Consider the following 20636-nt stretch of genomic DNA (forward strand, 5'->3'; position numbering starts at 1 on the left):
CCCAGTGGAAAAAAGGTATGTGTAGCCTTAAGAATACTAGCTACATGTGCTTTCCAAAGACCAACTGGGGGCATCATGGGGGTCTCACAGGCTCCCGCATCCAGGGCACCCCACCATTTCCTGGATGTCATGCTAAGACATGCCAATGAGCAAATTTATTTCCCCAGCACCCCTGAAGAGAGGATCACCAATATGTGTCTCTTCCACTGTGCAGCACACTACACAGAGGTACTGGGTGCCATAGACTGCACACATGTCCACATCAAAGCACTACCCGGTGAAGATGGTAGAGTCTACGTCAGCCACAAGGGGTACCACTCCATCAACTACCAGGATGCATGCAATGCCCAGGGCATTATCATCAATGTGTGGGCTGGCAGCTGTGGCAGTTATCACGACTACCACATCTGGCATGCATCATAGCTGTACCAGGCATGTGCCAGGGGGGAAATCCCATATGACCATCTAGTGGGGGATGCTGGCTACGCACTAAAGCTGTGGATGATGACACCCATCAGAAATGCACACACACACACGCACACACGCACACACGCACACACACACACACACACACACACACACACACACACACACTGAAGAATGCCATAATGAGGCACACACACAAGCTAGGAACATTGTAGAGCATGTGTTTGGGATGCTCAAGTCATGGTTTCGCTGCCTTGACATATCTGCTGGAGCCATGCAGTACTCTCCAGCCACATGTGCACACATGTTTATGGTATCTGTCATGCTATACAATATAATCCTGCAGAAATAGCTGCAGCAGGAACATCAGAGGGAAGGGGGACACAGCCCCTCTCCATTGTCTAGGCCTCCACAGATATAGGGGGACTCGGAGGAGAAACCCTTTGAGCCTGTCCCTGTAAGCAGATATAAGCATGCCCAATACACCCCTTGCCTTGACAAAGAGGCAATGCATAGCACATACACTGACACCTTCGTGACCCAGGGACTGACACCTCTCTCCTACTCGCACACACAGTAAAAAGAATGCCACACACATCACACTACCTGTACCTTACCATGTATAGGCTATGCACTGCATGAATCCGACAGAGTTAACCCTGAAGCACTGTCCTCACAACTGCCATAGGCACAAGGTAAGTCACTCTTCTTAACAACAAATGAATGGAGTAGTATGTTGTGGTAGCATATCAATGGTATCGCTGCATGTATGCAAGGGAATGGAGTGGACTACCAAGATAGCAGCAGACAACTGACATCTATGTGGGACAACAGGAAATGTCCATCAAATACTGACTGCCCCAGAATATGCAGTAGTCCCCTAGGTTACAAAACTCACTACAGTATATGTGGGGGACTAACAAACTGTGAGGTCATAGGTCACATGCATGGATGTCAATGTTGGAGTCCCATACACACCTCTCAGCGACTCCCAGCAAAACAGCTGTATAAAGCCATAAAGAAATGTGTGGCAAAGGCACACAGATATTGACAATGATGAGATATTCCTCTTACATACATACACAGTGATATCACAGCAGGTCTTGCAGTTGTATTAAGTCTCTGAAGAGCAAGAAGTCTGAAACTCAAATGTCTGTCATTACTTTCTAACCTTCGGTTTTTAGTGATATGACATTATTCTCCAAGACAAGTACAATACTATGCTAAATGGAACCAAAATGTAAAGCAAATATCTGGACAGTCTGTGCAAATCTGTACAATTGAGAGGTATGCTTCCCCTTTCCCCAGTGCACCTGTATGCCCATACAAATGCAGTGACATTTATGTGTGTAGGGTAATAGAAGAGCACACATTCCCAGGGCTGTCCCAATCAACTTGATAACTTGTTGCATGTCCACAATATAAAGAGGTAAATGAGCTATGTATATGTGTGGTTAATACTGTCAGGAAGTAGGCAGCACTTACTGTTGGCTGTTGTGGTTTAGTAGTCTAAGTGCATGTTTCAAGACTTTCTGTGCCAAGTATTTTGCATGTCATCTACGCCAATGGTAGGAGTGGTACACTCTGTACAGAGTTCAATATCCATTACTGCAGGAAAGCTGGAGAGTTCAGGGACAGGGGGTGACACATATGGACAGTACACAGCTCAGAGTAACCTACACAGTGCCTAGTAGGGCAACAGGTTCTTGAAAGTCAGTGTACTGCCAAGTTATAAATGGCTGCCACCTTACTGTGTCAGTACTGACTATAAGTCACTGGGCACCATCCATACACCTGGAATGACAGGGTGTCACAGAAGTACCACAAATATGCCTTGTATATCTGTTCTGCTTGTCATAACATTGCATTTGCCTGCCAAACTATTTGCAAAATAATAAAGGTTGATGTGAAAACACCAATGGCAGACAGTGGAGAAGCAGATATCATACCCATAAGAAAAAGCAAGCAATACCAAACTGGTCTCCCAACTGTCTATGTTTGGCAGACCAATAGTAACACCCTGTCTCCATGTATGGGCCTATGTCTGACTGTCATATATGGGCCCGTCCAGATGTCAGTCTGTGACGGTTTGATAGCTATGGCCAACATGTAGCCTTATAATAACATTTCAACACAAACCATCGGAGGACCACAGCAGATGCAGGGGTGCAATGATGGACAACCTGCTAAACAGGTACACTCAGATGTGTGAAGTCCATAACCCTGTGTGTGATGTTACAACGTCTACCCCACTCACACCAGAAATACAAATACATAACAGCAGAAACTGTCAACAAAGCATGTGACTGAACTACAGAAGGACAAAGAGACACATATAAAGGGAAGGGGAACCACTGGCCAGACAAATGGAGAATGTGCACGCCAGAACAAATTGTGCAGTAACATAGGTTCTCTATAGTGTATTGAGTCAGTAAACATCACCCACAACTACACAACACACAACATATGTGGAGGTTCTCAATAAAAATAAACCCAAACAAAGCATACCTCAGAGGCAAAAACACATGAGAACGCCAGAAACCTCCACACTACATGCTATGCATAGTCCACACACCAGTGTCTCGCAACCACTAAGGCCTAACCATAAACACAACATATTACTCATAGGAGATTCTATTGTGAGATACACAGATGTGCCTCTCACCAGGCTGGGTAAGGACAAAGTCACGGTTACTTGTTTGCTAGGTGCTCGAATCCGCCATATCACACATGCACTCAGGTATCTCCACAACAGGTACTGCTATGACTCTGTCCTAGTCCATGTCGGTATGAACGACTTCAGACATACCTCCCTGGACTATAGGAAGACAGCCATGATTAAGCTTGCTGAATATGTGTCCCATGCATGTATGTCCCTAGGCTTAAGCAGCATTTTACCATCACCCAGAATGATGCCTCAATACAAACACCACATGATTGACATTTAAAAATTGGCTTACTTTCTGGTGTCATCCCAGGGGTATCCAGTGCCTGACAGCCTGGGAACATATAATTGACAGACCATGCAGCTTTGCTAGAGATGGCCTGCATCTGTCTCACTTTGGCTTCTGGCTTCTGGCAAAGGCCCTTGCCTCCCCCATAGTGCCTTTATAGGGGAAAGTCATGAGGTTGATACTACTAACATAAAACCCTCAACAAAACACAAATTAAAGGTCATGCCGCTAACCGCTAGCAGTCTAAACATGAAACTGCACTCATTGCAAGCATTCTTAACCCTGGGAGATGCTGACATTTGTGTAGTCACAGAAACCTGGGTCAAAGCTTTGGAGAGCAAGCCATCCTTACTGGTCATTCATCCTATCACAGAGCCAGACCCCAGAATGTGCCCAGCAAACCCAAAGAAGGTAGAGTATAAATATATATTAAACAGACATACACACCTCCAGGCTGGTCAAACAGTCTGATACACATGAGACACTCCAGGTGCAGTTACCCATTAACAAGGCCCCTATTCAAATTATAGGTATCTACAGACCCATGTCGACAAGACACCTATTCAAATTATAGGTAGCTACAGGCCCACATATGTGAATCAGGATGCCCACTCCACCTATCTGGACCTCTAAAAATCTATCAAGATTCAGCCCTTTACTGTGATCCTGGCTGACTTTAATTACCCAACCATAGATTGGAAAAACTACTCATGCAAGAACAGAAATGCACAGAGCTTCCCCCATTTTATCAATGCAAATGCCTTGAGACATCTACTTCATAACCCCACAAGATGTGATACATATCTTGGACTTGGCAGTAACCAACATGATTAACTACTTCAGCATCCTTACAGTATCATCCTCCCTGACAAGATCCGACAAAAAAGCAGCCACGTTCAATATCACCATCTCCCCTGACCCCCTACTAGCTATGGTAAAAAGAAACATTCCCCAAAGCTGTTTACAACCACATGAGGGATGGTATAAATAGCTGCACAGCCCCCTCCCCCACTGTATGAACAGGCACCAATGTCCAAATGTACACCGAAGTACTATACGAGCATATATATAGATGTGTGGAATCAGGAATACTTGACAGGACAACATCAGCCTCCGCAAGGAAGAGTAATCCTGTCTGGTGGACATTTGCAATAAATAAACTATATAACAAAAGGAAAACCTTGCTGTCCAGGACCAAGAAGGTGCAGGTGCCCAATTGGAAGTAATCTCTCCATAGCATGAACAAGCAAATAAGAACACCAGTGAAATCCACTAAAGGCAACTTCAAGTCTAATTGCCCACATCTACTAGAGATAATCATAAGGCCATCTTCACATGTGTCTACAGTTTCAAAGGAAGCTACCATATCTGTTGAGAACTGGTGTTCAAGGACACCACATACACAAATGCTGTACATATAGCCAATCTACTGGCTGGCAGATTCAGTGGAATCTTCTCCCCTCTGACTCTCCATCAGTAAATCAGGACATCCCCAGTACCTGCCCCGCACACCTTATGTCTAGGGAAGAGGTCATCACTGCCCTCTCAAAGGCAAAAATGACAGCCTCCATGGGTCCCGAAAACATCCCAGGCTGCATCTTACATGAACTCAGGCATGACCTTGCAGCACCATTAGGCACCCTAGTCAACCAAAGCCTGAGTACTGGCTTTGTTCCAGCCAAGTGGAGGACAGCCACTGTCATCCCTTTACACAAAGCTGGAACATCCATAGATCCAGGAAATTATAGACCCATTAGCCTAACTAGCCTGGTCTGCAAGGCCATGCAACAGATTATCATGGACCTCATTAACAGGAACATTGGCAAACCCCAAATACCCGACTCTCCACACTTTGGCCTTGTCAAGGGGAGGTATGTCTGTTAAATAGGTTTGACTTCTTTGAGACAGCAACCAAAGCTATGGACAGGGGAAAGATGGTGCACACCGGCCAAGTTGACTTGCCCAAAGTCTTTCAACACTATTCCCCACTTGGCCATAGTTTATAAACATTGCCAAGTAGGCATCAATCCATATGTTACCAGATGGTTAGCAAACTGGCCCACTGATCAAACCCACCTAATCATAATAGGGGCAACCAACTCAAGCAGTAGACCCATAACAAGCGGCGTACTCCAGGGATCTGCCTTGGGGCCTCTGTTATATGAGATATACTTCTCTGAGGTGCAGGCCAAAACCAGTGGCCTATGGCTGACCAAGCTTGCAGATGACTGCAAGCTGGGCACAGTCTTCAATTACCCAAGTGATGTGGATGTCCTCCAAGAGGGTCTCACCTAAACAAATGACTGGTGTCAGAAACATGGCCTCAAGCTGAATGCCAGAAAATGCATAGTCATCCCTTTGGCGAGAGCGACGTCCCCACATATTGTCACATTAACAACAATGTTTTATGTACACAATCAGTAGTGAGGGATTTGGCCACCCAGTTTGATAGCAACCTGACTTCTGACCACCATGTTGCTTCCATTGTATGGAAAGCTTTCTACATGCCTCACCTCATAAGTATGGTTATTTCATCCAGGGACAAACAGGTCATAAGATCCATGTATTCTACCCTTATAAGGGCAATTATTGAGTACAATGCCCCCTTTGGCATGTACCTCACAAAGCACATGCAGCAGCTGGAAAGACCACAGAGGTTCCCCACCTGGAGGATCCAGGGCCTCAAACACCTACCCTACACAGATAGGCTAAAAGCGCTGTCCCTCTACTCAGTGTCATACACACTCCTTAGAGTTGACCTCTGTCTGGCATCCAAAGCAGTCCATCCCCTGCCATGATGGGACTGCTGCATATTTGCAAATCAAGCTCCACTCGAGCAACCTGTAGGCGCAGCATCAACCTGGTCTGTGATATCAATAGGACTTGGAATGACATATATGTGTCACACAGACTCCCCCCATCTGTGAAATATGCTCCCTGTCCATGACAGTCATACCTCTCAACTGCCTAGGTTTTTGCAGAATGTCCAGAGTTTTGGCTCATATTTTTGGTGTGTTCCTCATAAAATTTGTATTTTTCTGGTAAATCAATGTTTTGATCTGCAGATGTATGTCAGTAAATAATGGCATACATATCAAGTTAAGACCTCATATCCTTCAGAAAATGTATGCTAAAACAAACCCTGTTACTCTAGCAACTTTCTAAATTTATAACAGCAATGTGTAAAATACGTCTAAATTTCCTGCACTAAGAGACTGAGAAGTATGGCTTTAACACACAAAACCCTGAACTGGAGTAAAGCTATCTCTGCAATCGACTCCCACTCTTACTATAGAAGGTCATACAGGACATGCTCCTAATGTCTAAACCCAGATAGGACTATACAACTGTATTGTGCATATATGTCTTTGCATACAGACAGCCATGTACACCTTAACTGTCTCTCCTCCTTCCCATCACACAGGATTACCCTCAGCTATCTGTAGATGGTCCATATGTGAAATATCTGCATCTGTTGAGTATGATACACATACATATATATGGGCAACATATACAAATATATCAATCATACAAAGGAAGAGACATGGGAAGAGAGAGACAGACAGTGATATATATATATATATATATATATATATATATATATATATATATATATATATATATATATATATATATATATATATATATATATATATATATATATATATATATATATATATATCTTCTTCTTCTTTTGGCTTTTCCCGGTTAGGGGTCGCCACAGCAGATCACCTGTCCACTCATGATTTGCAGTGGAGTTTTACGGTGTCAAGTTGCCAGCCCGGTGCCCAACCTTCCACAGAAGGCACACACATGCACGCACTCACACCTAGGGCTAATTTAGAGTGTCCAATCCACCTACAGCATGTCTTTGGGATGTGGGAGGAAACCGGAGCACCCGGAGGAAACCCACGCAACCACAGGGAGGACATGCAGACTCCACACAGAAGCTTCCTAGCTGAGGATCGAACCGGAGAACCTCTTGCTGTGAGGTGGCAATGCTAACAGCTGCACCACAGTGGTATATATATATATATATATATATATATATATATATATATATATATATATACATATATATATACATATATATATATATATATATATATATATATATATATATATATTTATTTATTTATATATCTAGAGAGAGAGAGAGAGACAGAGAGAGAATTATAGAGCGAGAGACACCCTGAAAGGCATAGACTGATGTCCTGCTGCAGACAACTGCATGCCAGTTGAAACCAGCAGCATGTGCCAGTGTGAAGGTGACCTCCATTGTGTAATAGTAGCATGGCAGGGATTGTATTCTGACATCACCTGCATTTGTATGTGTGTGTGTGTGTGTGTGTGTGTGTGTGTGTGTGTGTGTGTGTGTGTGTGTGTGTGTGTGTGTGTGTGTGTAATTGTGTGTGTGTGTGTGTGTGTGTGTGTGTGTGTGTGTGTGTGTGTGTGTGTGTGTGTGTGTTGTATGTGCATGTGTGTTTTGATCCCACCCAGTACACCTCCAATTGCCCTACTTTACAAGGCCTGCTGATGTCATTCACCTTAGAAGTACCTTTGGACACTCATCAGCCCTATAAGCTCCATGTAGTACTATATTACAAATAACTAGATAGGTAGAGGTTTTAATCTCAGCACTGGCAATAGTGTGTGTTTGTAGGTTAAGTATTCTGAGGCTTTTCCCACCCAGTACACTTCTCATTGCCCTACTTTACAAGGCCTTTTGATTTAATTAACCTTAGATGTACCTTTGCACACTCTTCAACCCTATACACTCTGTGCCACATGCAATAACTCCATAGCACTATAGTACAAATAACTAGCAAGGTAGGAGTTCTAATCTCAGCAATGACAACTGTGTGTATGAAAAACATATCTTTTATGTGTGTCTTGGTTATACCATTTTGAGGCTGTTCCACCCAGCACACTTCACATTGCACTACTTTACAAGCCCTACTTATGTCATTCAACTTAGAAGTACCTATGGATACTCTTCAGTCCTATAAGCTCCATGGGGTGTGCGATAACTCTGTAGCACTGTAGTACAAATAACTAGACAGGTAGGGGTTCTAATCTCATCAGTAGCAACTGTGTGCACTTGTGTGTGTGTGTGTGTGTGTGTGTGTGTGTGTGTGTGTGTGTGCGTGTGTGTGTGAGAGAAAAACATATCCTTGAGTGTGTGTGCTAGTTATACCATTTTGAGGCCTGTTCAAATCTGGTGCCCCCCATTGCATTACTTTACAGGGCCTGTTCATGTCATCAACCTTGGATCCACTGCTGGACATTTTCTAAACATATAAACTCAATGGACATGAAATATGTGGGCCACCCTATAGTACATGCAAGTAGGTAGGGGGTTGAATTTCAATAATGCCAACTATACTACTGTGTGTGTGTGAAGCATATCTCCTGTGTGTGTTGGTTATACCATTTTAATGCATGTTGACTCCCTCATCATGGCATTACTTTAAAGGGCCTATTGCTGTAATCCACTTTACATGCACTATGTTAAACTCTACAGACCATACCACTTGTCTGTACAGATGTATGCAGAATGTCCAGATGTTTACAACATATATGTGGTTCAGGTCTCCTAATAATGGGATTTTATGACAAATCATTGGCAAATACATGACAGTTGCCATAGTTATATGTCAGCTTCAGATGTCATACCAGTCTGAAATATCATGGTGATGCAAAGTCTGTTACCCTATCACTTGTCCAGGCTTGTATGAGTAATATATGAGAACAGTCACTATTTTGGGTAGTTTATACCAACATCCATGAAGGCATCCCAAGATTAATTGGTGTAGGAGGTTGTGACTTATTACCCTGACATATAATCACCATTGTTCATAGGTTCATAGGTTCATAGGTAGGTACTAGGCTATTGGCCCATGGGCCTAAGTAAGCCTAGCCAACAAGGTTCCCTGGCTTACACCACTCAAGAAAGTTAATTTCCTGTGACTCTGTCGAGCAGAGCCACAGAAGTGATTCCCGGGGTGTATTTCCTATTTCCCATCCACTCATCAAGATTTTTCTTGAAGAATGCTAATGAGGAACTTTGCTTGACAGAGATGGGTAGCTTGTTCCAAAGTATAGGAAGTCTCTGGGACAAGAATATATCCCTCAAGCATGTCCTGTTTATTGTGGTGGCAAGGTTTAGGTTCCTAGAGTGTGTATCTTGGAGGGATTGGGATTTCTTAAGGTGTATAATGTCCAACAGCTCTGGGTTTAACATAGCTTTATATGTTAGTCATAGATCTCCTCGGAGTAGGTGAGATGCTACAGAGTAAAACTGGAGTTTTTTGAGACAGTCAGAGTAGGGCATCTGTTTGAGGCCAGTAATCCTCTTTGTGAGGTACTTCTGTGGCCTTTCCAGCTGTTGCAGATGTCTTGTGAGGTGCTTTCCAAAAGGGGCATTGTACTCTATATTGGGTCTGATGAGTGCCGAGTAGAGGGGAACAATGACTTCTTTTTTTCTAGATGAGAACCCTTTTGTATTGAGGTGTGCCTCACAAAAGGATTTCCTGACTACTGTGGCGATGTGATTATCAAAGGAGAAACTACTGTCCACCTGGGTCCCAAGGTTTCTTATCAGGCATTCAGCATTAAGTAGACTGCCATTTATGTGGTAGTTCATGTGTACAGAGTTCTTACCAAAGGGGATGACACTGCACTTTTTGGCATTGAGCTTGAGGCCATACCGCTGACGCCCAGCATTTGTCTCAGTGAGGTCCTTCTGTAAGATGTCCACATCATTTCGGGACTCGACTATGGCTCCTAGTTTGCAGTCATCTGTGAAATTCATTACCCAGAGACCTTCTGTGTTAGCCTTACTTCAGAGAAGTAGATACCAAACAGGAGAGGTCCCAGGACTGAACCCTGTAGTACTCCACTTGTCACTGGTTTGAAGTCAGATTTGGTGCCCGCAACTTTTATAGTGTGGGTTCTGTCAGTGAGCCAGTTGGCAACCCATCTTGTGATGTAGGGATTTATACCTAATTTAGTGAGGTTAGCTATAATTCCAGAATGGGGGATGGGGTTGAAAGCCTTGGTGAGGTGAAGATAAGCTGTGTGAACCATCTTACCCTTGTCTACAGCTTTGGTGACTGCCTCAAAGAAGTCTATCAGGTTCAGAAGGCATATTTTGCCTTTCACAAACCCAAACTGGATGGGGTCCAGAGTTTAGAGGTTACCAATGTCTTTGTTTATGAGTTCCATGATGATACACATATTCCATGGCCTTGCAGACCAGGGTCATCAGGCTAATAGGGCAATAGTTCCCAGGATCAGTGATAGCTCCCCTTTGTGAAATCGGATAACTGTTGCTGTGCACCATTCAGTGGGCACAAAGCCTGATGTGAGACTATGACTGAACATGGTGCTTAGGTGGGGAGCCAATTCGTTCTGAAGTTCATGAAAAACACAGCCTGGGATGTTGTCCGGTCCCATGGATGCTGTGTTTTTGGTTTTAGAGAGTGCAGCTTTTACCTGCATATATGTGATTATACAGATTCTGCATTCTTCCTGTATAGATATGGGCCCTTTAGGAGGTGAGAGGGGGGTAAAGTTAACACTGAACCTGTCTGCCAGGATGTTGGAAATATCAGATGGTTCTATAATTTTCGTGCTGTTGTGCTGTAACTCAGAGAAGATCTCAGTGTTGCCATTAAGATTCTTGACATAGCTATAGAATGCTTTGTGGTTGCCCTTAGAATCAGTGGTGATTTTGTTTTCGTAGCTAGCTTTGGATGATCTTATAAGGGATCTCAGCTTCTTACTGAGGCTGACCAGGCAGCTCCTCCACTCATGGGATTTTACTCTCTTTTGCAACAGTTTCTTCCTTTTGTTGTAGAGTTTGTTTATGGCAGGGGACCACCAGATTGGCTTCCTTTTTGTGGAGGATAGTGTCTTGGTTTTGTTTGGGATAGCATGTTCCATGCACTCGTGTAAGTGCTTATAGAGTGTATTTGTGTAGGATTCAGCAGTCATAACTGTATTGTCCATCTGCATGGGTGTCATGAAGTTCACCACTTCTGTCTTAAGAAACATGAAGTTGGCTTGGGAGAAATTTTTTACCATGGTTTCCTTAATGGTGGGTGGGGGCGGGATGTGGATATCTAGGGTGATTAGCTTATGGTTAGAGCTGACCAATGAGGATTTGATTTAAGGTGTGGAACACCGGTCACTCCTGTTGGTAATGACTAGGTCTAGGATATTGCTGCCTCTGGTGGGGTTGTGGATAAGTTGATCCAGGGCATTGGAATTTGTACGTAGCACTAGAGTACATACAAGTAGATAGGTAGGAGTTCTAATCTGACCATTGCCAACTCTGTGAGTGTATGTGTTTCTGCATGCATTTCCCCTGTGGCTGTCTTGCCTGTGTGTATGCACTGGTTATACCATTTTGTGTGCCTGTTCCACCCTGTTAACTCCCCCATTGCCAACTGTAGAATATGAATGGTTAAAGCATGTGTTCAAAGAGATTGAGTATGTGAAAACTTGTATGTATCGATTTGAACTTTGTACTACAAACTATTGAGTAAACTGTGAATAATGGAAAAGTAATGAAAAACAAGAGCCTGTTTGATAGCAGGTAATGTGCCTTATATGGAAATGCATCCGATTTTCTTTCTCTGCCTAGAGATGTAGTAATGTGAACTGCTTCAAGCCTATGGGTAAACCACTGATTGTTTAATTGTCTTTTGTACTATTTTAATTGGTCTAGTTTATATTTTTGTACTATCAGCAATATCACCAGCATATAAGCCTATGCATTCCTTTGTTCGGGGAGTCTCCCTGGTACTTTCCAGTAGGCTCCCACACATGTGCAATAAATACCACTGAAAGAGAGGAAGAAGTGTCTTGTCTTCATTTAAGGAAAACTATTAAACACAACACAACCTACTCATGACCCCTACGGATGTCATTCATCTTACAAGCACAGTTACATATTTCCTAACACAAAGGCATTTTGGCACATGCAATACTCATGTCAGTCTGTATTGTACATAACTAGATAGGTAGGTCTTCTAATCAGAAAAGTGTCAACTCTGTGTGCATGTGTGTTTCAATGCATGTCCCCATGCAGCAGTGTGTATGTGTGTTTGAGATGTCTAAATCCTATTAAAGGCCTGTGAGCCCCCCAATGAAATCCTAACAGCCTCTGCAATTGGCACCCACTTGAATAGCAGTGGCAGACACTGCAACACTATAGTAGCTGTGTGGTACTTGTGTTATGTATATAGCAGTATTGTTTGTAAAACTAGGCCAGGTAGAGGTTCTGCTATCAGCAAGGGCAGGTCATGAGTGTGTGTGTGTGTGTGTGTGTGTGTGTGTGTGTGTGTGTGTGTGTGTGTGTGTGTGTGTGTGTGTGTGTGTGTACATCTCCTTGCAGCAGCCTAACGGTGTTATGGGCACCAGCATACATCTCAACCCCTCACAGAAAGACATTTGGTGAAAGCCGTATGGAAAACTGAGGCAAAAACCACACATTGAGCACAACCTTTACATATTGCTGTGACAGCCATGGAAGGTAGATACCAGAACAAGTTGTGCATTTGAATGCACTTTCCAAAGGGTATGTGTTGTTACATGACAATATCCGTCATTAATCTGTGATGTTAGTGTGTCATGATTTTCAAACAGTTTGCCAGAAAACCACAATGTTATGACAAATGGAGGTAAGATTTGTGTCAAACATCTGGAAAATCTGCAGATATATGTAGAGGTCACAGGTATGGCCATCTGTACCACCCTGCAAGTTGCAGTCCATGTTTGCCAAGGAGTGACCTATGATAAGTGAAACAATAAAGAGGTCTTGAGAGTGTAGGACAAAAACATTTCATACAGTTGTTTACTAATTGCATAGAACAGTTATTGCACATTAGAATCATTGTAATGTTATAACAAATAGCATAAGCTAAGGTAATGTCACACAAATAAGGTATCATGGTAGCAAACCAAAGGAAGTCCTGTGTGTTGCAATTGCTGTGGATATGGTATGTCCTGCTAACTGTTATGTTACTACAAGATGTGTCCCACAGTCCACATTTAATAAGGTGGCAACCACAATCTATGTCGCCTATGTGTGTGCAATATGTAGACATGTGAAGACCCTGTGACTACATGCTGCCCCAATTACACACATGTATATAGGCATGCATGCTAACTGCCACAACCCATATACATAAGTACAGCCTAAGGCTGTGTCAACTGTAAGTATTGTGCGGTCTGTCATTGAGCCACAAACTGATGTAAATACACTGCAATGGGCCGTACATTGGGTATGGAATGGTGTCAAGGTCCTGGCATTAAGCTGAATGCAGAAAACAGAGTCAGCATGCCATATGGCAAGGACATGTCCCCAGTATTTCCCACATCAGCAGCGACCCCATAAATACACAGACTGCAATCACAGACCTGGGTACTCAGGATGGCAGCAATGTTGCATTCAGGCAACAAGTAGTGGTAGTGATCAGGAATTACTTGTATGGGGTTCACACATACTTAAAGTGACCAAATCTGCAGAAAAGCTGGACATTACCTCTGAACAGTCCTCAGTCAGTACAACAATAAATTAGCAGAATGGCCGGCCTGCTATGCACCTATGCAGACATCTGCAGAAACTGTAAAGTTTATGTTAACACCCACAAATGTCAGCCATGGCCCTCAACATCTGTTCCATGCAGACATCTTGTAATCAGTACTGCCCCACTGGTCACCAGTCAGGTTATCCACAGGTGTCTGTGGCATGCCAAGATGGTAATGTTGTGCTCAGCCCTTCAACAGCTGCCCCATGTACGAGAGTATAACTCTGTGTGCATTCCCAGCACGAGAGGCCTGACTCACATATGACATAGTAGAAACACATGTTGTAGAGTCAGGTTTGGCTCCCAGAGGCTGTCCTGTGTCAGGACTACACTCCCCAAACATATCAAACACAGTACCATGCATACCCTCATCAACTGCATCTAGGTTGAGTGGATGGGGAAAAAAAAAGCATTTGTCTTTGTGGTTCAAACTGTTTCCAGCAATGGCAGGGGCATCAGGTGATGATTGATGATACTGTTGGGGATAAAGTAATGGCTAGGCTTGTGAGGGACCCAGGGTCAGTACTCTAGTAACCACCTCTGTATCTATGAACCTGTGGTCTTATGGAACACACAGGTGACATGAATGAAGGCTAGCTGGCTGTGTCAAAGGGTATGCATGCAAGGTTACACTGTCTGCCCCCATTGTCCCTATCACACTGTTGCATGCATACACACCTAGGTAAACATGTTTGTATGCAGCTGTACCCTTGGCAATGAAAAGGTCAGTGTGTTTCCATTCTGCCATACTCGGCTTTGGTAATGTCAGCAGCTCTCCAGGCTGTACACACGCAGACACCTGGTACCGAAACAGAATAAGGTATGTTTGACAACAGTCAGTCAAGAAAACTAACAGCAATAATGCATCATGGCAGAAAGGTACATACATTTCAATGTGTACCCATGACAATTGCCAGCAGACAGCACCTTACACGACATGACATTACTACACTACACACTGACATATATTCACTCTCTGCATCAGACACATATTAGTATGTCCTTGCATCAATGGTATGGATAACAAGGATGTGGCACAGGTATCATCACATTCACAGGGTGTGGTGTGGGGTTACCAAAGACCTAGGCTGGACCAAACAGTTGACATCATGTGTGTGTGTCTGGAAGGGTGGTGTTCAGCTGGGCCATGGAGAGGAGCTGTGTGTGTCTGGTGGTAACCTGCATGTGATAGTGATGTGTGATGTGTGTATGCACACAGTCAAGCCATGTGTTAGCCTTATACATGGGTATGTTGGACAGCCATGGACCTTACATGGCAGGTTGCACAGTTCACCATCTCTGGCCATTGACACAGGAACTGCTACTGCTAGGAGTGTCACTGGCACCACCAGGCCCAAGGCCAGATGCAATACTACTTCCTGATAGTAACTGCTATCTGCTGGATCCATGTCCCTCATGGAAATGACCAGGACCATGTGCCCATAACCTGCTATGGTGTGGTGTGGACAGCACCCTCCCTTCTGTAGTGCTGGTGGTACTGGCACTATGGGAGTGTGCATGTGCATGGCCATATGGGCTCTCTGCTGATGTTGTTGCTGACCTACATCCATGTATCGGACACATTACTCCCACCACATGTTCAAGCACAGACATTGCATGGTTGAGCACTGACAATGTCTCACCCCATAGTCTATCCATGACATCAGCAAAATGACATACAGCATCACCAATGCTGTAGAGGTCATCATGCATAGCAAGAAGTTTTGCATCCATACCCTGAGCATTCATCTGGTGTACCATTCACAACGTGCCTATGCCTCCATGATGGACATAAATATGTGTCGGGTATACCTGCTGTGACACCTCTGACAGCGGCTGTATGGGCAGCAGTTTTCCTTCAAGCACCCCTGTCAATCTGCTTGTGTGAGTCCTCCCCAGATTTATGGCTATGGCTAGTGTCTACACTCACAGATGCCATAGTCACCACACTAGCCTGTTTGATGCCACCACCCTCCACCTGTCCCATATCTGTGGTTGCTGAGGACTTGGTATGTGTGGGCATACTGACTGTGTGCACGGACATTGTTGGTGGAAGTGGGATGTCAAGTTATGGTACAGATTCAGCCCCCAACAACCCCACCTGTGCCTCACTATGACCACCATCATCATCAGAGTCTGATAAGACACTGACATCAGGTTGTGAGAGGGAGAGACCCCAACCCCCATGTTCACCTGTAAGGGGAAGACAACAAATGTAAATTGCTACCTGCATTATAATGTTTGCTGATACACACACACACACACACACACACACACACACACACAGACGCACACATGTGAGGTGGCACAAAGGCATTATACAGACCACAACTTCTGAATGATGACATGCACAACACACATTCAGACCACAACAGATACACTCTGGACGGGCCCTCAACAACATGCAGTGCAGCTATGTACCATTAATGTTGCTACTACTACTACACACCTGTAAGATATGTGAGGAGTGGAAGTATGTGGGGGACCTTCACCTAACACACAGTGCACCCATGTACACAATAGTAATGTACCCCTGTATAGCACAGTGGCAACATCTATACAACATTACATCCGAATATGTTAAAGCTCCTGTGGATAGTCTCCCATGATGACCAATGCAATGCACCACAGTTAACCTCACTACACATGAACATGCACATATTGCAATATGACTAATTATAACCATTGTGTGCATGGGAAACTGGCTGCCCTCAACATGCCTAGGGTATTGATGATCCACAACAAGACAGTTCCACACTCACTGGCTTTAGGTTGCTGTTCCCCAGCCACAGCAGAGAGACCTATGTAGTTGTGGGGGAGAGGTATTGTCAGCACACACACATGTGGCATTGGTACAGGAAAATATGTGCAATTATGAACATGTACAGTACAAGCTGTTATACTACCCAAATTACTGTCATTTGCAATAGGTGTGCACTTATGTGCATTACAATACCCCACCCATAAATGCAGTTTGACCTGACATATGCATCCAGGTATGCAAAGGCTGCCACTATGAATGCTGCAATATAGATGTGATGCCCACTAGGGCCTTACCTGGATGCTCCTTGGCTGCTGACTCTGTGCCACCCACCTCCACGACACATGCAGTGATTGTTTCCTGGGAGGTAGTGACTGCACCAAAGTTTGTGAGGAACTCCTCAGTGGGTGTAAATGGTGCTTGAGTAGCAGGCCCTCCATCTGTGCCAGCACAGTCCCTGGCCATAGCTGCATCCCTTTGCGTGCATTGTGTACCAGATCTGTGGCACTGTGTTGGGCCTGTTTGTAGGTCCTGTCCGGGTGTCTCACATTGTTAACTGTTGCTACCAGTTCTGCCCACAGGGCAGTGAATTCCTGCAGGTTTTGCTGGCTCCTTCCCAACAGTACCATATGATGGAGTCTGATGGCATTGATGATTGTCGCAGTCTCACCATCTGAGAAGGGTGGGTTCTGTCTGCAGTGCATCCCACCTGAAAGACATGAACAGGGGAACACATCACAGGACTACATACATTGGTCACCATTATGTACAGACCCTGCACATCCACTTTTGTTAGCATTATACACAGATAACATACACATCATACCCCTGCCATCTATCAGTACAGGACTACATACATTGGCCACCATTATGCACAGACCCTGCACATCCACTTTTGCTAGCATTATACACAGATAACACCCACATCATACCCCTGCCATCTATCAGTACAGTATGTGTGTGTGTGTGTGTATTCATACTGGAATTACAGCATGTGTTGCCCCCTGATCATGATATTCCATGTTCCCTCCATGATTACCATTGATGTGCATAATCCTCCATTCATCATTCACATCACACAGCACATGAGCAGCTGAGGACATCACAGAGGTTCCCCACTAAGGAATAGCAGGCCATCAACTATCTAGCATATACCTAGAGGCCATAAGGCCAACCCTCTACATGGCGTCAAACATACTGCTCAGGAGTGACCTCACTGTGGCATGCAAGGCAATCACAGACTCCACATTGCTGGGACTGCTGCAAGAGTGCAAGTCATGCTCCACTGTGTTAACACACACACACACACACACACACACACACACACACACACACACACACACACACACACACACACAAAGCCTGTTGAGTGACCTGGACTGGCCTTGTTGGCAGCTCACATGTGTCACACACAATCATCCTGCAGTGGAATGGGCACCCTGTTCACATCAGGCATGGTAACTACCTAAATCTTTGCAGGTGTAACCTGGTGAAATAGATTGTTAATAGCACATACACTCTTGGGATACCACTTGTGTCCCTGTTGGATGGGGACATCAGCTGCTGCCTTGCATACACATGGGCTAACATGTGGCCTAAGCATATGGCTACCCAGGGCCCCTAGCCTAGTAACCTGGGATTGTACCAGGTCTACCAGAAATGGTCTGATTGCTGTGACAGACTGTGTTGTTATGTGTCCACACACATCACTGCCATCGACTGCTGGGTGTCCCCTATGGGCAACGTTACAGTACAGTGTCATCCAGCCTACATCTGACTAGAAAGTGAGTGCTACTACAGGTGCATGTGGACATCCCAGGAACATTTGAGTTACACAATAACAGAGAGTGGTGCATGTGTGGTGTAGGGTGACCTTCTCATAGGTGTCAGACATCTGCAGTACCCAGATGTTTGCAGAATGGGTATGTGTGCCTGAAAGATGTAGACCCCCCCCACCAGACAAATGTGTCTTTATGCACACCAGTTGGACAATATGTTATGGTTGTCCACAGAGTTTGAGGAATATGTCTGTGACATGCCAGACCCCTGGGGATACAGTAATGGCACATGAATATCTGGTACTGTATTCATTCCCTTATGCTGGATGCTCAGTATGTATGCACTGCTGCTGAACCAGAGCCAGCATCCCCTCACTACTAATACCTATAACCTGCTGCCTGCTGCAGGGGTTCACCAATTATGCTAGCCATAGGTGTCAGGCAATCAGATACAGGTGTGGAGTACACACTGATCTAGCCAGAGTATCTCAGGAATGGTCAGGGAGACCTGGACAATCTGTGAAATAATCCTGTATGACACTGGCAGACTGAGAGGGGCTCAATGATGGTACATGAAGTAATATGTCAGCTGGATCCACCAGTACATACTGTCAATGTGACACCCCTGTGCTGGCCAAGTAATCAAGAAGCCTCAATCTTCAGCACCACCACCAGTGATTGATGTACACAATGGGAGGATAAGTGCACACACAATAAAATACAATTACACTTCAGAGCACACAGAGATCACAGTCACTCTGGGGCTGGTTTATCCCTCTTTCTCCAGATCCCCAAAAACAGCGGTCTCCAACCTTTTTTGCGCCAAGGACCGATATCAATGTAAGACCATTTTCCAGGGACCGACCATCTTGCTGTGTGCATAATAAAGTAGATATTTATTTATTTATTTGACATTTGTTTAACAAGGAGGCCAGACCCAGAGTGAAAAGCTCCAAAGTACAATAAAAACACAGGAGACAATAATTACAAAAAAAAGTGTACATTCTGCTTAGCAGCATAACATTGATCTACTATGGTTGTGAGGTAAGTAAACCTAATGTCAACCTTACTGATTTTATTTACATACATATACAATGGGAGGATAAGTGCACACACAATAAAATGCAATTACACTTCAGAGCACACAGAGATCACAGTCACTCTGGGGCTGGTTTATCCCTCTTTCTCCAGATCCCCAAAAACAGTGGGCTCCAACCTTTTTTGCGCCAAGGACCGATATCAATGTAAGACCATTTTCCAGGGACTGACCATCTTGCTGTGTGCATAATAAAGTAGATACTTATTTATTTATTTGACATTTGTTTAACAAGGAGGCCAGACCCAGAGTGAAAAGCTCCAAAGTACAATAAAAATACAGGAGACAATAATTACAAAAAAAGTGTACATTCTGCTTAGCAGCATAACATTGATCTACTGTGGTTGTGAGGTAAGTAAACCTAATGTCAACCTTACTGATTTTATGTTTATAAGAGCAATATTTAAAATATGTCCCTATAATCTGGCTCTCTCCAGCATACCTCTCAACTGTACAGATTTTCACAGCATGCCCAGATTTTTGCCTCATAGTTTTGCTCTTTTTCTCATAAAATTGTTTTCTGGCAAATCACTGGCAGATCATTGAGGCTGAAGTCAAATGACAGACAGTTGAGTTTCATACTTCATACCCTTCAGAAAGTTCATGCTAATGCAAAACCTGCATTTCTATCAACTTTTGAAGTTTGTAAGAGCAGTACTTAAAAGGGTCCTTATTTTGTGCCTTTGCCCCCCCCCCCGTTATTTTTGGCTTTGTCCAGATTTCTTGATCTAAGTAAGAGGCTAAAACTGTACAGATTTTCTGGCAAATCACTGGGATGATCTGAGGACTGAAGTCACTAAATAATGATATACATTTATATTTCAGATCACATATCCTTCAGAAAAATGCATGAAACGACACATCCTGTTATTCTAGCAACTTTCTAAGGTTATAAGAGCAATATTTAAAATCCGTCCCCATTTGTCCCCCCATTCTGTTAGGCTCTGTCCAGATTTGCACTACTAAGAGATTGAGAGGTATGGTGTGTGTGTGTGTGTGTGTGTGTGTGTGTGTGTGTGTGTG

The sequence above is a fragment of the Protopterus annectens genome, chromosome 2.part1 (genome assembly GCF_019279795.1).
Source record: "Protopterus annectens isolate FY-2018-M chromosome 2.part1, PAN1.0, whole genome shotgun sequence".
Classification (NCBI taxonomy): Eukaryota; Metazoa; Chordata; order Ceratodontiformes; family Protopteridae; genus Protopterus; species Protopterus annectens.